General features: G+C 36.8%; 1 long non-coding RNA gene across 2 annotated transcripts in view; it reads right to left on the reverse strand.

Moving 5' to 3' along the window:
• Nucleotides 1-4,867: 4,867 nt before the first annotated feature.
• The window catches only part of LOC143394053 (uncharacterized), a 30,832-nt gene continuing 17,042 nt past the window's right edge, over nucleotides 4,868-18,657 (reverse strand). Inside the window, exons 4-5 of one of the 2 annotated variants that reach the window (XR_013090659.1) lie at nucleotides 18,032-18,218; nucleotides 4,868-5,062 (exon numbers count right to left, since the gene is read on the reverse strand). This is a non-coding gene — a long non-coding RNA (uncharacterized LOC143394053). Of the gene's footprint in view, nucleotides 5,063-17,487; nucleotides 18,219-18,657 lie in introns of those variants that run through there. The other variant, XR_013090658.1, reaches the window with a different exon arrangement.

Genomic DNA, 18,657 nt, shown 5'->3' on the forward strand with positions numbered 1-18,657 from the left:
GAGATCTCCTCAATTATATATCTAATTTCATTGCTCATAAATTATACTTTGTAGAGAACACTAGAATATGAACACTATTTAGCCATGTTCTTTGCCTCTTTATTAAGGATAGCCTTTTTCCATTGTTGAACAATATATTCCTCATTTTCATCTGAGGTCTCATCAGAGTGGCTTTACTGTCCATATGGTCACCAAAATTCTGTACATAGTTACTTTTGCATTCTCTAAGGAGATAAAGACTTTCTTTTCAGCAATTCTCATTTCTCTATAGAAACATCAATAGAACACATATCTAGAAATGTATTTATTGACTGGGGATGTGGCTTTGTACTTTTCGTGTGTATGTATATATATATATATATATTTTTTTTTTTTCAATTTTTTTTTAGTTGTCAAAGCACCTTTATTTTATTTATTGATACACAGTGCTGAGAATCCAACCTAGTACCTCACACATGCTAGGCAAGTGCTCTGCCACTGAGTCATAATCCCAGCCCTATCATTATATAAATTATACATATAAAATTTAAAAGTATTGTCTCATGTGATTTAAAGACTGAGAATTCCCAAGATCTGCTATTTGCAAACTGGAGATCAAGAAAAACTACTGGTAAGTAAGGACTTACAAAGTCACAAGAATGAAGTCACAAATTTCTTTAGCCTGGGGGGGAATGTGGGAAACAAGTATGGCAAGTTTCTTCAGACCTGTTGTTATCATAAGATAATACATCACCCCAGTAAGAGCCTTTTCCTCCTATCACAATCTCAGCTGGAATGTATAGCATAGTTAAGTGACTGACAACATACCAGTCTAGTGCTTTTGTTTTTGACCAATGCAATTATAACAACCAGTTTTCTGTAATTTCCTTCTTATTTTTTTTTTTTTTTTATCTATAAAAACCCAGAGCCTTCAGATGCCATTCCAGGAGCACAATTCTGACTTATTCTGAGCAACTAGAGTTTTTGTTACTTCCCTATGTAGCTGTCTTCATTTTGTCTTGCATAAACTCTTTATTTTCACATTTGGTTTGCCTGGACTTGCCTTTTAGATTGACAATGGTGTAACTTAAAGGCTTGAGAGCTGACAAGTCAATGGTCTAGATTTCAGCCCAATTCTGAAGGCCTGAGAACCAATGCTGAGGGCAAGACAAGACTAAAATTCAGTTCAAACATTAAATTCAATCATCTCTCAATCTCTTGTTATGCTCAGGCCCTCAACAGATCGGGTGATGCCCACTCATATTGAGGAGGGTCATCTACGTTATTCAGGTCACCAAATGAAAGATTAATCTCTTTAGAAACACTCTCACAGATACCCTAGAACTTATGTTTACCCATATATCTGGGCATATACCATGGCTCAATCAAGTTGACAAGTACAATTAATCATCATAATATCTAAGTATTTCATTTTGAAAGGGTGATGATGTAAATGTTAATGGGTTTTATTTTTAGATTCCATTTATTAATTGCTGATGTATAAAACAGTGATTGACTTTTATATATTAATTTTGTGACCTGAAAACTTGCTAACTACAGGTTCTTTTTTGTTGATTCTTTTGGATTTTCTATGTGATGATCATGTCATCTGTGAACAAATTCCTTTATTTCATCCAAATCTGTATGCATTTTTATTTTCTTTTTAAAAAAATATTATTGCATTAGTTAGAATTCCCAGATATTGAAAAGCAGTGACGTCACAAAAGAGCCCATCCTTCCTCGTTCCTGATTTTAGCAGGAAAGCTTCAAGTTTTTCAATATTAAGTATAATGTTTGCTGCAGGTTTTTGGTAGATGTTTTTTATCAAGTTGGATATGTTTCCTTCTAGCTTTCAGTTGCTGAGAATTTTTTTTGATTGTTATAGATGGGTGTTGGGTCGGGTGTGGTAGTATACTCCTAAAATCCCAGCGAGTTTGGAGGCTGAGACATGAAAATCACAAGATTGAGGCCAGTCTTAGCGGCTTAACAAGATTCTCAGCAACTTACTGAGACACTCTCTATCTCAAAATAAAAAAATTTTAAAAAGTTGGGGATGTAGCTTAGTGGCAAACCTCTCGGATTCAATATTTAACACACATACAAAAAAAATGGGTGTTGGATTTTGTTAAATGTTTCTTATGTATCTACTGACATAATCAGGTAATTTTTTTCTTGGTCTATTGATCAACAGATTTAATTAACTAATTTTCAAGTGATGAACTGTTATGCCAGATTCGTGGGACCCCAATAGACCTCCAGGAGCCGAATCCGTTGCAGTCACACAAGACTCTTTATTGCAAGCTGGAGCCTGGTCTCACAACATTTCCCAATGCAGCGATCCCAGGGAGTGAGCCTTGTCCTTTGTTCAGTGAGATTTTATAGGTTTTGGGAGGATAGTCTTGCGTCACAACATCACACAGCAAATCATTCCATACCAAGGGAAAGTCAAACAACAACTCTTAACATTGATTAGCATATTCACTGGCGGGAACAAGTTGAGTAGGGGTAATTGGTTAGTACAAGAGAGGGATTCCTTTGAACTGATTTGGTTTAGACCATGAGGGGTGTACATGCTAAACTACATGGTTTCCCAACATGTTATCAACCACCATAAACTACTTGGGGGTCATCTGGCATTCCAGGTATTTTCCCTGTCTCATGCTGATTGGAGGTTGCTATGGGGGATTGCTATGGGTCCTTACCTAGCCTAACTGAGTCAGGGACACCTGGCTCCTCAGACCTCCTCTCCTGTTATTTACAGACAAACAACTCAGCAGGTATGTGCTTAGGAGTGCTCTGTGGGTTTTTCCAAGGACAAGGGTCACGCCCCTTCCTTGGACTGGCTTTACTTTGAGATAGAGGCTGGTTTCTCAGAAATGGAGTCACATTACTTTTTTCAGAACCAGTCTGTATACCCTGTATACCTGGAATAAGTCCTGGTTGGTCATGGTATATAATTCTTTTTATGTACTTCTTGATTCAATCTGCCAAAGTTTTGTTAAGGATTTTTTTTCATTTAAGTTCAGAGAGGTACATATTAGTCTGTAGTTTTCTTTTGTAATTACTTTATGTGGCTTTGGTTATTAGGATGATGCTAGTTTCATAAAATGAGTTACGAAGATTCCTTATATTCTAGCTTCTGAAATAGATGATAGAAAATTGATCTGATTTCTTTCTGAAATATTAAATGTTTGGTAGAATTCACTGGTGATCACATCTGGGTCTGGTGTTTTTTTTTACTGGAAAGTTAATTATTGATTCAATTTCTATAATAGATATGGGACTATTCGAATGTCTATTTCTTCTTGTGGAAGTTTTGCAAGTCTTTTAAGGAACTGGTGTATTTCATCTAGGTTATCATATTTGTGGGCATAGAATTGTTCATGGTATTCCTTTATTAGGCTTTCACTGTCTATGGACCCTTTGGGGATGTCAACTCTTTCTCTTCTGATATTAGTAATTTGTGTCTTCACTCTTTTTTCTTCACGTAAGTATAGGCCTATTGGTTTTATTGACCTTTTCAAATAACTAGTTTTTGTTTTGTTAATTTTCTCTATTGATTTCCTATTTTTAACTTTATTCATTTTTCCAGTAATGTCTTGAGGATTTTTTCTTAATGTTTTCCACTCACCATGTATTGTCCAGAAGCATTTGTTGTAGTTGTCTAAATATGTCTAATGCTTGAACAGTGAAGTGCTGGTAAATGTTTAACAACTAGAATGGGAGTGGGGACTGAGTTGTGAATTTACCAATTCCCATTGTATAAACATTTTCACTGTGTCCTATTTCAAGTTATCAATGTGACATCTTTAAATGCAAAACTTGGAACAGAAGTTGAGTAGCCCATCCTTGTATTTCAGCCATACAAATATGATAGACATAAATAACCTTAGGAGCATAGATAATAATAAAATGTAGTAAAATAACTAGGAAATAATGAGCTTTAAATATTTATTACTTTTGTTTTTAATATAACTTCTTTTGGGGGGAGGGGTGAATTACCAGGGATTGAACTCAGAGGCACCCAACCACTGAGCCCTATTTTGTATTTTATTTAGAGATAGGGTCTCACTGAGTTGCTTAGCACCTCACTTTTGCTGAGACTGGCTTTGAACTCATCGTCCTTCTGTTAGGATTACATGTGTGCACCACTGCGCCGGCCTGGCTCCTAATATAATCTTCTAATTAGAAGTTTAGGCAATTTAATTTTTAATAATGGCTAATACTTGGCTTGTAAATTTTCTGAAAATTTGATAGTTCTTATAAGCTGGACCCAGCATGTTTCTTAAATATGAAAATAATTTCTCTTCAATCCCAGAAAACTCTCAGCATAATATTTTCAATATTATGCCCCAGTTCCCATTCTTTCTGATCTCCCCTGCTCCTTTAATAGGAGGTCTCCTGTACCTCCTATTAAAAGCATGATGATTCTTCTTATTCTAGTTTTCTTTCATATTTTTCTATCTCTCTGTAATGTGTTCTGCTACTTCACATTTATCTCCCAATGTGCCACTTTTCTCCTTGATGATGAAAAGTTTACATTTTAGCCACTTTGAATTCCTTTAAAAAATTTCATCCATCATAAACTTTTATTTCCAGAATTTTTATTTGGTCCTTTGAAAATCTACTTGTTCTTTTTTTCCACATTTTAAAAAGGTACATATTGAAGGGGTACTTGTTTTTTAAAATATGATACTGTTCTGGCTTTGTGGTATCTATTACTTCATTTATCTCTGAACATTTTAAACCTATTCATTTGATTTTTTTTCTATCTATTTAAAAAATTTTTAGTTATTGCATTTCAAATCTGTTTCCTCTGTTTATGATTATAGTCAGGTTCCCAGCAGGAAATAGAGGACATAATCAAATTAGGATAGTTTCAGGGAGGTTTATTTACAGAAGGACAATTTACAGAGGTGTGGACAGGGTAAAGGGAAACCACAAAGGATGGTGCAATAGCCTGTGAGTAGCAGCAGTGGAGACTTTACCTCTCCTTGACCCAAAGAAAGTGAGACAAGGAAAAGTTTATAGATAAGCAGCTCTTGAAGAGAAGATCACTGTTGAGGGACATCACAGCCAACACCTGAAAGAGAGACAATTGGGGAACAAAAACTTGAATTCCACTCACTGATCTTCTGTTAGAGCTTCTTACTGACAGAACCAATAAGAAGCGAGAGAGCAAGATAACCCATGGTTGCAGTCCAGGCAGGTCTATCATCTGCAACAGAAGGCAGTGGAGGAGGTGGGGGAGCGGTCTGGAGGGACAAATGATGGAAGATAAGCAATGCACATATCTTGTCTTCCCAGGGAGTTAGTGGGGAAGGTGGGTTTTGTTTTGTTTTGTTTTTTATGGTTTGTAAGTTTTGGCTGTGACTTCATCTTTGGCTGGGATTGTTTTACATGGGAGTTTCTTGTGCTCTGGATTGGGCGGGGTCTCAGAGAGGAAGTTTCATGTTTTCTTGTTCCTATTCTTATAAGAAACACTGGATTTGGATCTCTTTTCATGTGGGTTTTTCTATTTAGAGTTCCTACACCTTGTAGTTTGAATTCAATGACATATTCACAAATGACATAGGCCTGAGTTTCTGATTTCTTTGGAGTCATTTGATTCATTGTCCCCCATAGTCATCAGGATTAATTGCCACTTTCCCTGCTGAGAACCATAGTACTTATTTCCTGATTTACTTCAGGAAACAGCCCTTTGTGGCTGTTGGCATTATGTAAGGATTTTGGTTTCAGATCCCTCTTCAAAAAAAATTTTTAATTTAATAAACTATTAAAAATTGTGATCAAATACAAAACAAAATATTTGTTACCTCCCCTTTATGTGAACATTCAAGTGACAGTAATTATATTTGCATTGTTGTCACCATCCCCAACATCCATCTCCAAAGATTTTCATCTTCCCAAATTGAAATTACATACCCATTATATATAATTCCTCATTCCTTCTCCTCCCATTTTCTTGCAATCACTATTTTACTTTCCTCTTCTGTGAATTTGAATATATTAAGTACCTCAAATAAGTGGAAAACCATACTATTTGTCTTTTTGTGACTGGTTTATTTCGCTTAGCACAATATTCTCAGGGTTCACCCATGATCTTGCAATGACAGAATTTCTTTCCATTTGAAAGATAAATAATATTTTATAATGTGTATATACTACATTTTACTTATCAATTCATTAATTGATGGACACTGGTTGCTTCTTTTCAGGCTTTGTTGGAAATAATGCTGCTATACACATGGATGTACAATTAGCTTCCCATGCTTTATAGATTTAAGACTTAGTGTTCTTTCCTTGTATATCCATCTAAACTCTATCCTTTAGCATAAAAGGTCTATTTCCAATTCCAAAACCCCTCTGAATTGTAGCTTCTGCTCTCACTTTACAGGGTTACTGGGTACAGGAGTGCAGGTTATATCCTATACAAAGCCACATGGGCAAGGTGATGCAAGGAACGAAATCAAGTTTGAGCTCCACTCACTAAGTCTTAATTCCATAAACTCAGAGTCTTGGTCCATTTTCTGGTTCAAGAAAGGCATCTACTGAGTTGACTGCCTTGTCATGCATTTACTTGTCTCTTGATGTGTCTTTTGGTTTCTGTTTCATTTTTGGCATCCTGGTTTTGGTTCTCTTGTTTTTGAACTCATAAACATACTTCATTTTTTTTTTGTTGCTTTATTTTATTTCTAAGTGTTTGTTGTTTTATGTTATTTCTAAATGTCTTAGTTCAGGCTACTGTAACAAATATACCAGTATTATGGTTTGGATGTGAGGTGTCCCCCAAAAGCTCATGTGAGACAATGCAAGAAGGTTCAGAGGAGAAATGATTGGGTTGTGAGAGTCTTAATTAATCCCCTGACAGAAATTAACTGAGTGCTAACTGAAGTGGTAGGGTGTGGCTGGAGGAAGTGGGATTTGGGGGTGTGACTTTGGGTTATGTATTTTGTATCTGTGCTTCCTGATCATCATGTAAGCTGGTTCCCTCTGTCATAACCTTCTGCCATGATGTCCTGCCTTACCTTGAGCCCAGAGGAAGGGAGCCTGCTGTTTATGGATTGAGACCTTTGAAACTGTGAGCCCCTAAATAAACTTTGTCTCCTCTATAATTGTGCTGGTTAGTTCTTTTAGTCACAGCAGTGAAAAAGCTGACTAAAACAACCATAGACGGAGTAGTTTCAACAATAAATGTTTATTTCTTTTGGTTTTGGAAGCTTTTTGGACACTCCAGATCTATGTGTTGGCTAACCCAAGGTTTGATGAGGGCTTGCTTCTTGATTTGCAGATGGCTATCTTTTTGTTGTATCCTTATTTGGCAGAAAGCAGGGACAGAGGGAGGAAGCTCTAGAGTCTCTTCTAATAAGGGCAATCCTGTTCATGATGACTCTACCCTTAGGATCTAATTACATCCCAAAGACCCCACTTCTAAATACATTCTGTTGGGGATTAGACTTAAATACTTCCATGGGAGGTGGAGGGGTGGGGAAGTTGGTGGGTGGGGCAGGACAAAAACATTCAAAACAAGGAGGAAAGACCTTTTCATTGACTGGAAGTTATCACCTTCATTATTTTAAAATACAGAATGTATTTTAAAATAAATTCTCTTCTGTGTATTTTTTATTCTCCCAAATTAGATGGTGGTGGGTAATTATAATAAAAGAAATGGGAGATGGGGTAATTATAATAAAAGGAATGTTAAATTATAAACCTATTAAATCAAGAGCAAAAGGACAAAAGTCAAGTAAGGAGGTATGCATGTAATGTTAGAAACATATTTATGCTAAAATGAGCTACTGAAAAGAGAAAATTCAGGTTCCTATTTTGAAAATCAAGACAAAAAGGGAAATGTGATAGATTTTATTTAGAGCATTTTATTTGGTAATTAATATGCATATAAAATATATCTGATTTTCTGGAATTTCCCCATATAAACATGAATATAAAACTGTATTTGTCCTATAACACAGAGAGGTCTATTATCGGATTATACATAGGCCTGAAGTCAAGGATTATAAGTGCAAGAGTGACTTTTCCACATTTGTGTTCCAATCTCAATAACCAGACATTCCTGATTTAGACCCAGAATCTAGCTTTGCCTTCCCCTGTTAAAATGGTGTGCTGGTAGCTATGGAAGATGTTTTCTTGCTCAGTCTCCTTGGCTCTACTTGAAGTGGAAGTTGAAGCATTTTGCCTTCAAGGCAAAAGATTTTAATTCTTTCTAGTGCTTTCCCTTACACAATGACCTGGGAAAATATCCAGATGAATGTTGTTTAACTTGTTTGGGTGCATGTGAAGGTAGAAGCCATAGCCTTAGGATTCTGAACCTGTGAGTGAGGTCAGACCTCAGAAATCAAGTGCTAGTTTTAGGTCCATGGAGTAGCCTAATTTGTTGTTGTTGTCTCATTGTTTGTTTGTTTTTCTTGGACAAAGAGCATAAGCAGAGAACCTACAGCTGTGAAAACTCCATAGAAGCTTAGCAGCAGGTGCATTTACCTAAACTATTTGGAAAAGAAACTCCAGTCTTTCCCAGTTAAGAAAAAAAGGCCACTCTTTTCACTGACCTTTTGCTTGATCTTTAGAACACTCAATTTTGCATAAAATGGCTGATTTCATATTAGCCAAAGTAACAGTGAAATCAACTTGGTAAATGTCAAATTAATACTAAATAGGAAGACTCATCCTAGTGCTAACAAAGGTCAGCATCACCCAAGATGAGATGGATGTAATCAGAAAAAGAAGGACTGACCAAGGGAAAAGGAAAAAAAGATGAGTCAGCTAGATGTGGTGGTGCACACACCTGCAATCCCACCAGGCTGAGGCAGAAGAATTGCAAATTCAAGACCAGACTTAGCCATCAAAAACCTCAGAAATTTAGTGAGACCCTGATTCAAACTTAAAAAAATAAAAATAAAAAAAAAATTTAAAAAGAACTGGGGATGTAGCTCAGTAGTAAAGCACCCTTGGGTTCAATCACCCAGTACCAAAAGAGTCATGTGGTATTTTTGGAATGTGAAAACTGCAATAGTCTACCTTTTCTATGACTTTGTTCCCTGGGGAGCTTGAAGATGCAGAATATGAACTCTCCCAACAATAGCTCACCATTTTGGTTGCTACCCCTAATGGAAGGTCTTGAAACAGACTTGGGAGGGGAAGAGACCAGGATATAATGTGGTCCAGGCTCAGAGAAAGACATCTTATGCACATGTGTCAAAAGATTGAGGATGGGTTAGCGATCTTACACAGGAACTTAGGTCTGTAAGTGTAGCCTCCTTTAAGGACAAAGTAGATTAGGTGTTAGCAATTACCCAGCTCAAAAAATTGTAGAGACACTAACTAGCCCATTAATGGGACTGCTGCTCTGTCCCTGCCAATCTGCTCCCTCTGTGAATCCCATTAGAAGCCTAAGTGGTGGTATCCCTCCGCTAGGAATCACATGCTCCTATTAAACTCTTCCCAGAAGTTTACACTGCTTTATAACTTCAGTTTATCACAGTGCCTACCCGTAGTGCTAGTGATACTTTCTCCCTAATAAGAATCTTGTTATCTTATGCTTACTTTGCTCCCTTCTATACAAATTCCTGTTCATGTACTTTTGGGTTGTGTTTGCATTATACTACCCTCTCCTCTCCTTTCCCAACCAGATTCACAGGCTTGGGTGTGATGTAAGTTCTTTTCCTTTCTAGTTGATTCTTTCTGCCTCCTTTACTCTTCCTTCTCCCCCTCTCCTGCTTTATCGCTGGCTTCTCCAGTCTGTTTTCCTCTCTTCTTCCACCTTTGCCCAGTCTTCTAGCGCCCTCTAAGAAGTGTATTTAGCAGGAAGGTCTTTGCACACAGGTATTCATTTCTTCTTTGGCAGTATCTTTAGTTTTTGTACATCTCAGAAAATTCTGCTACAGGGACCTTCCATGGGAGAAAGGCACTAAGGAAAGCAGGGAGGAAGTGGGAAGGGAATGGGAAGGAGGGGGCCCCAGGAGGACCCCAAACAAGCTAACATGGGGCATTTTGTAGTAAATTCTAAAAAAAAATAAATATATTCTTTCACTATTTTACTGCTTACAAAGTGAATTTTTATATTTGTTACCTGATTTGTCTGTGGCATAGATATCCTTTATCACATTTTGCAAATGGGGACCTGGGGTTATAAATTAATATGAACTGTAATGATGTAGTTTATAAAGGCAGAGCAGGGATTTGAGGCTTTTGACTTCAGCTCTTTCTCTTCCCACTACTCCATAAGGCCATGAAAAGTGAGTGGGGTTTGGGTGAACTCAGGGAGAATTCAAGTCATTTTTAAAAGGGCTATGCTTTTCACAAATTTAAAAAGCCAAAAAATCAAGATTTAAGCCCTAAATCATCATGATCAATTTTTCTTGTAGTAACAGAATAATTTAAAAATTAAAAAAACCTTTTTTTTTTCCAGCAACAAGGAGTGTGAGTCAATCTGCTTAAAGATACATATGACTTTTTAAAACTCCTGCGACATAGGCAGGGAATTAGACTGAATTTCCAAATTGGCAGAAAGCTCTCTTTCTAGAATGACTTCTCTGAACCCTGTGTAGAGGCAGGAAGATGGACATGGAGACCATTTAAGTTTCCTCCAGCAAGGCTGGGGTGGTAGACTTATTAGTGGGCCATTTTCATTTTCTGTGATTTCAAAATCTATTGGATTCTATTACTTTGTTTTTGTTCTTTCTGTGTCTTGTGAAGTGTTCCTTCTATCTTAAAGCACCTCTGAAATCACTAGGGCAAACATTCTGAGCAAGGAGCTCACTAAACTTAAGGTCTTTAGACTAGACTTCTGCATCATCACCTTTGGAAAGTAATCTTTTAAAGATACTCTTCAGGCAGGTGAAAAGCCACACAATAACGGATAAAACAGCCAGTCATTTGATCTGTTTTAGCCATTCCGGAGAGAAGAGTTTCTGTTAGAAACCTGAGTAGGAAGTTCTGATTAGGAGGCCTCTATTTTGCTAGGCTCCTGCCCCAGTTTAGGAGTCAGTTTGCAATTCCACACACCCAGATGGCTCTGTAATGTGCTATATTACACAGAAAATTCCAACAAAGCATCCGAATGTCTGAGGTAAGAGAGCTCTTTGTAAATTAAGGAGAAATATAATCAGGAGCATAATCCTGTCCCTAAGCCAAATCTGGATAATGTTAAAAGACTTCTAAATAACACCATCTAACTCTTTCTTTGCCAGAATTACAAGAGTCTACACTGGAAGAGATGTCCCCTGCCACTGCCCCTATAGCAGCAAAGTAGGGAGCTTCAGGAACTTACTTTGGAAAGGTGAATGAAAAAAAAAAAAGCAGAACAAGGAAGGTGAAGAGGGAAAATGGTGAGGAAATGCCACACCTTAAAAATAAAATTAAAAGAAAAGATGAGAAGTAATTTTAAATTATTTGCTTAAAGAACTTCCTTGGGCTGGGATTGTGGCTCAATGGTAGAGCGCTCGCCTCGCATGGGCGGGACCCAGGTTCGATCCTCAGCACCACATTAAAATAAAGGCATTGTGTTTTGTCCATCTACACCTAAAAAATAAAATATTTTAAAAAAAGAACTTCCTCAATGCCACCGGGACCTGGACTCAGTTGACACTCCATCTCCACCACCCTACCACCTCATGGTGTCATCACTTCCTCCTTACCCAACCTTCACGCATAGTCCTGGCTGCACCCTCAACTTCTTTGCCCCTCCTTTTGGAGTATGTGTCTGGCAAAATCCTAACTATATTTAAATCCAACTATCTGCCTACTTCACATTTAAAAGCATTAGGGGAAAACATGTAGCCATGGAGACTGACTCACTTTAAGTTCATGATCATGTATATCCCATAGCCTTCCATGCTGCCTGTCTATCCCATCACATCACCCATTCCTCTAGATGGTTATTTGTCATGCCTGCTCCCTCTTTTTACTCTTGGTGGATCATTTTGCTTACTATTTTCTCAATGTGAACAATCAGAGGAGACTTCCATGTGCTCCATTATCCCAGTTGCCTAAGGACTGATATCAGCCCTTGGAAGATGGCCCCAGTATCAACTACATTCTTCTACTCTAGTTATCATTTACTTCAAAGGCAGTATATTTACTGGAAAACCAGAAAGCATCAAGATAGCACTGTCCCCCGCATGCTCCCTTGGTTGATGTGTCCCTCTCTCTTGGGCTGTTGTGCCTCTTTTGTTTGAAACTTCTCAAGTGCATGCAAACCTGTTTAAACTAGGGACCCGCCCCTGGTGGTTCACACACTATCACCGGGCTACCTGGGAGGATTCTACTGTACAGACTGCTTTAATTTTCACTGTTGTTAATCCTGTCCAGCTGCTACCTAGAACCTTGTCCAAGGTTTTCAGGTGCATGTCCCAAGGGTAGGTTAGGACTATACAGGTCAGCCCATGTGTAAGGCTGTCCAGTGAGGACTGTCCTGCTTTCTGCCTCCTCCTCTGATGTCTGCTGGAGGAAGAGACCATGGTAGGTCTTAAAAAAATATGGTGCATATTAATAATAGCTATAATTTATGGAGAATCTGTTATGAGCCAGATGTTTCACATGAATTAATTCACTTAATTCTCACAATTGCATTCTAAGGTGAGTTTCATTATCCTTACTTAATAGATGAGAAACTAAGACTCAGATTGTGTGATGTGATGAAGCCTCAGTGTTATTAAAGGATGGAGCCTTCACTCAGACTGAAGTGTGCCTGAGTTCAAAACCTGTGCTTCTTTCATAACACCTCTCTATTTATGTCCAAATGAGAGCTTAGAGTTCACTGAAGACCTTCAGCATCACTCTGAAGATTTCCTAGAATGCTGTGAGCTACTCAATCTTTAATTTCTTCTGTCAAGTCTCATAATGTTTATTAATATATCCAGTCATATAAAACCAGGTTATGAACAAGATCTGATAAATTAAAATTCTTATCAAACTAACATTTCAAATGTCTAGCCCAGTCAATTCTTTAGATAACTCCAGCCTCAGTTACCATATTCCTGCAACTGAGTGAAGACCCCCAAGTTAGAACCACCCAGTCCACCTACAAAATCATCATACATTTTGCCATAAACCAATAGGACTTTGGGTGTTTTGTTGTGCAGCAATGAATATCTGGAACAGAGGTCAAGGTAAGTTCCATCCCTCTCCCATTCATAATGATACTCTATCTCCTCCTTACCTTACTTTGTTTTCCTCCTATCACCACCTTGCTTACTGTGCATTTACCTATTTGTATTCATCTTCTTGTCACAACTGGAATATAAACTTTGGGAAGGCAGAGACTTTATCACTAGTGCCTGGAAGTCAGGCTTAAGGTAATCCCTCAACAAATATTTGTGGAATGAATGTATACATTTAGTTTATTTTGTTGTTTACTTTTTCTAAATATAACATGCCCATAAAAATAAATGACTGAAATTAAATAGCCCATGCCTGTAGTCTTCCCTCTTACGAGGACATCATCTAAAATACTTTGCCTTCCCATTGAAGCATACTTTCCAAGGAGGAAGGCTCTATCCCTTTAATACATACGATTATGTATTAAACCCTGGAGAAAGGGACTATAGAAGTGTAATAGACTGAATGTCTGTGTTCCTTCCTCCTTTCTCCAGAAGTATCAAAACAAAAAACATAAACAAAGCTAATTGCTGGAACATATTTATGCTAGCATTTTTTCCACAGTGTAATTGAAATGAGATCTTGAACTGTTAAACAACACCAACAAAATTCTTGTTAAAATTGGTATATTCTTGAAGAAATAAGTGTGAATAGAGAAAACAGCCCACTCTGGAGCTAGGGTGTCATTCCATGTCAAGTGAGGATGAATTTTGAACACCTGCCACTTCCTGGGCCTCAGTTTCAGACTTCCAAATAGCACCTTCTTAGGTAAGAATGCTTATTTTCCCTGAGCACAAGTAACAGGAATGCATAATCATTTAGACTTTGATAGAAAGAAAAGAGACACTGCTTCCACCTCAAAAATGACGCAGCAGGCAGAGATAACGTAAAGGCTCAGAAGCTTACAATAATTTCATTACCAACAAGAACGTCTAGCTAGCTTCTCTGTTGAAATATCTGCAGTTAGGCTTTCTGTGTGTTCTCCATGACCCAGGTCTAGGAATCTTACTTTTTGGCAATTATCTCAGTTGGGTCACTTCCTGAGGACAAAGGGTAATAACTACAATTTCTACCTCTTTCTAGATTGAAAAACGTTCTAGCTTTGCCACAATAACTTTTTCAGATTTTTTTTGGTCCCCTGCCTCCACCTTGCTACATTAATCTTATAGTAAAAGCTGTGTATCCTGTTCAAATAATCCCATTCAAAAGATTAGAAAACTAGATTTAAAGAGGCTAAAGATCAACTAGGATAAGAGTCAAATCTTCAGGTATAAACTCCATTAGTTCTCCATTGTAGAACACTATAAAATTAAATTATTATAAACTCTCAAAGACTTTGAAAGACATTTCTTAATGAGGGCAAGGATGAACATGACTCTTTGTATTTTTTCTGAGGAAAAAAACTAACATCAAATCTCTACTCAACTATAGCTGGAAAAATAAATATTGATCTAGTTTTCTCCTGTAAATTCTGAATTTGAGTTCACAGGAACTTACAGTTAAAAGCAAACTTTAACTTAATCTAAATCCATCATAAGTTATAATTAAAAACTCAAAATAGGTTATTTAAAACATTTGTGTGTGTGTGTGTGTGTGTGTGCCAGGGATTGAACCACTGTGCACATGTGCCAGGGGTACTTAACCACTGAGCCACATCCCCGGCCCTTTTTGTTTTCAATTTGAGACAGGCTCTTGCTAAATTGCTTAGGGCCTCATTAAGTTGCTGAGTCTGGCTTTGAACTTGTGTTCTTCTGCCTCAGTCTCCTGAGTTCCTGGGATTACAGGCCTGCACCACTATTCCCAGATACAAAAAAAGTGTCTTTAGGGCTGGGGATGTGGCTCAAGTGGTAGCGCACTCGCCTGGCATGCGTGCGGCCCGGGTTCGATTCTCAGCACCACATACAAATAAGGATGTTGTGTCCGCCGATAACTAAAAAATAAATATTAAAATTCTCTCTCTCTCTCTCTCTCTCTCACTCTCTCTTTAAAAAAAAAGTATCTTTAGATAATTTCACACATTATTAATAAATTGGAATTTGTTTTAAGAATAAGATATATTGAGGTCACTGGTACTTTTTATGTTAATAGCAAAATTTAAAAGTTTTAAATATATGTTAAAAAGAAAGTAAAAAAGGTTATTTCAGAAGGACTGTGAAAATAGAGTGAACGCTTTGGCTTTCATAATAGGTTTGGATTGTTTTATAGATTCTTCCCAGTAATTAGACTTAGGGTTTAGATTAACTCATGTGACTCTCTTATAAAAACAGAAGTTTTAGCCAAGCACTAACATGCAAAATAAAAACAAAAACATTTTTTTTTCCTTCAGGGGCTAGCTGCGCTATAGTTGGAAGTTTAGTAATGCATCTACACATACATGGTAATTAAACCTTGATTCTAACAAACTTCAAGTTAATTTTTAAAGACTTTTTATGACTGGGTAATAAACTGTATGTAAATGAGTCATGGATGGAGACCTTAGTTTATATAAAATGTCAAAAAACAGTGCTGATTGATTATCTAAAAAGCAAGAGGCCTTGGAGATGGATCTATTCTAGATCTAACTCAATCGCCATAGGTCCTTAGTTAAGTCATTCAGTTTCTTTGGGCCATTTCCTCATCTGTAAAAATAAGAATTATGTTTGGTAATTGTAACTAATGTCTGTGTAGTGCTTAAGTGTCCAAAGTTCTTTTCTATATATGATTTAACTTAGGGAATTTTTATAATTCTATGAAGTAAGGACAGATACTGTTACCCTTTTTAAGAAGATGGAGAAACTGAAGCTCATAAAGGCTTAAATGTACAACCAAAGACACAGATTGTAAATAGTAGAGCTAGGATTTAGACTCCGAGATTCAGGCATGATTCTGTGTAGGCAGGTACCATACCAACTACCTTTAAAAGTCTGATATAATAGGTTGTGTTTAGTCATTATTCAATTATAACCAGACTCTTAAAATACCTTTAACACTATTCAACTAGTACAACGTGTTCTCTAGCCTGCAGGACTGAATGCTCTTATGGTTCTAGTGCAGGAGGATCCAATTAAATACTAAGTTAATAGCCAACTTTATAGCCAAGCTAATAGAAAAGCCACATTACACTGGCTCCGTCTTGTCAAACCAGGCACTTTTAAGATGTCATGCTGATTTATGTCCCCTGATATTCACTGGAATCACTGGATTACTGCAAAAATGAATTCTCCCATTTCTGTTACTAACATGTGTTAATAAGAGTCACCAGGCACAATGGCACATGTCTGTAATCCCAGCAGCTCTGGAGGCTGAGGCAGGAGGATTGTGAATTCAAAGCCAGCCTCAGCAAAAGTGAGGCACTAAGCACTCAATGAAACCCTGTCTCCAACTTAAGAAATATCTATCTATCTATCTATCTATCTATCTATCTATATGCCTGTGCTGGAAGGTGTGGCTCAGTAGTTAAGTGTGCCTGGGTTCAATCCCAGGTACAAAAAAAAAAAAAGTCACAATAGTAGCCAGAACACTTTGGAAATAATGTAAACAGTATTTAAGAAATGATGCTATCAAGGAGTATTTACATTCTCTCCTCAGATATTTAACTTCAGGCATTTGCTAATTCTTAACAAGGCATTATTTCAGAAGTTCTTTTAAATTTTTTTATTTGTTCTTTTTAGTTATACATGACAGTGGAATGTATTTTGATATATTATATATATATATGAAGTATAACTTCCCATTCTTATGGTTGTACATGATATGGAGTTACACTGGTTGTGTATGCATATATGAACATAGAAAAGTTATGTCTGATTCATTCTACTGTCTTTCCTATTATTTTAGCAGTTCTTGATTTCCATTTTAAGTCAAGTCAAATATTACACTCATTTACATTTGCATAGCATACTTTTGCATTTTTCAAAGTGCTTTCACATTTATTTAATCTCATCTGGATTTAAATGGTTGAAATTGTTCTCTGTGGTCTCCAAATCAGTTATTTATTTATTTATTCTCTACTTTTCTGTTTTATGTCATCAGGGCATTACAAAAGCTAAAGAATGAACATGACAGGCATGTCATAGAACTTTCACAAAAATAACAGAATTAATTCTAAGGGGGTTCATCCACCCAAAATTAATATGGCTTGAAGCCAAGAATAGCAAGGACAACAAAATAAAGTAAAATGTTTCAAAAGTGATAAATCAATCTAATAAAATATAACCAAGATACAGTCATCAAATGTGCAATTTCAAAGGATAAGCACAAGTTGGTTGGAATTGGTTAGACAATATTTGTAGCAGAAATACCAATAGAATTTGAGGATGCAGGAGAAGGCCTAAATAAGCTTTACCAAAACCCATGATATTCAAAGTAAGAAAAGTTGTGGAGTGAGGTTAATACTTAGGTGTCATGGTTTTATCAATAGTTATTTTCATAGTGAAGTTTAAAGCTTATTTTAATATGTTAGTTTTTCTTTTTATAAAGAAGAAACATATCTTAGTATTTACTTGGGAAAAAAATATCTGGAGGCATATATAACACCACTGTATTAGCAGAAACTGTCAGGGAAAAAAATTCTCATTTGTATGGATCTTAATTCGATCTGATGCAGAAGTTTCCAAATATTCTTGAAATATGTGTGAAAGTGTTCTCTTTCATAAAACAGTAAGTTCAGTCTCCTTTTAAAATTACAGCTGGAGAGCTATCGATTTGCTTGTACACTTACTGTCACTTGAGGCATTCTAAGTCAAGGTGCTTTAATCATGGGGCTATCAAAAATTGCCTCTCCTATGAATTGTGATGGATGAGGGAGAAAGAAGAGAGGAGAGAATAAGATGAAAAGTCACATTATGGAGGATGAAATACTATTGTCATTATTTTAATTTATCCAGGAACAGAGTGAGTAACATTTTAAGTTTAATGCCACTCTTGGTATGTTTCAGAATGCTCAGGGCTTCCTTACAATTTGATATCTGGAACGACTCCTAGGAAAAGCCTAATTTGGCTTATAGCCACTTTAGGACCATCCTGGTTCTGGGGCCTAGTTGTCTTCTTTCTCCTTCCACTCTGGATGCAGTTATGTAGTCATCTAGTGACAGGGTTGGGAATTGCAGCTTCCCTCCAGTTCTGAGGAAACCAGTCAATTCACCCTGTGAATTCAGATATGAAATGAGAGAAATTAGGTGGGCAAACCTCCCCTAACAGAGACCACCTAAATGACATTCTGTGCAAATATGTCTCCTCTCTCCTTGTTTAAGCATCTCACATGGAGTCGTAAATTCTCATGTTACTTTATAGGGTGACCAAGGAGATACAATGAAATTATATAAGCTGGACCAACATCAATGTATTTTTCAAAATCACTATTGTTTTTGTTAGCTAAACCCTTGGAATAGGCCACTGAAGAGTCTTCTTATGTGAAAGTCAGTTATAGAATCAGAAATGTCAAGCAAGACTTGAGAAATTCAGAGTCTAAACCCTTTATTTCAAGAATGGGGAAACCTTGAGGGCATTATATTAAATGAAACAAGACAGTAACAAAAGAGCAAAAATGTATGATTTGACTTACAGGAAATAACGTAAGTAGTC

This window comes from Callospermophilus lateralis, chromosome 3 (genome assembly GCF_048772815.1).
Source record: "Callospermophilus lateralis isolate mCalLat2 chromosome 3, mCalLat2.hap1, whole genome shotgun sequence".
NCBI classification, from domain to species: Eukaryota; Metazoa; Chordata; class Mammalia; order Rodentia; family Sciuridae; genus Callospermophilus; species Callospermophilus lateralis.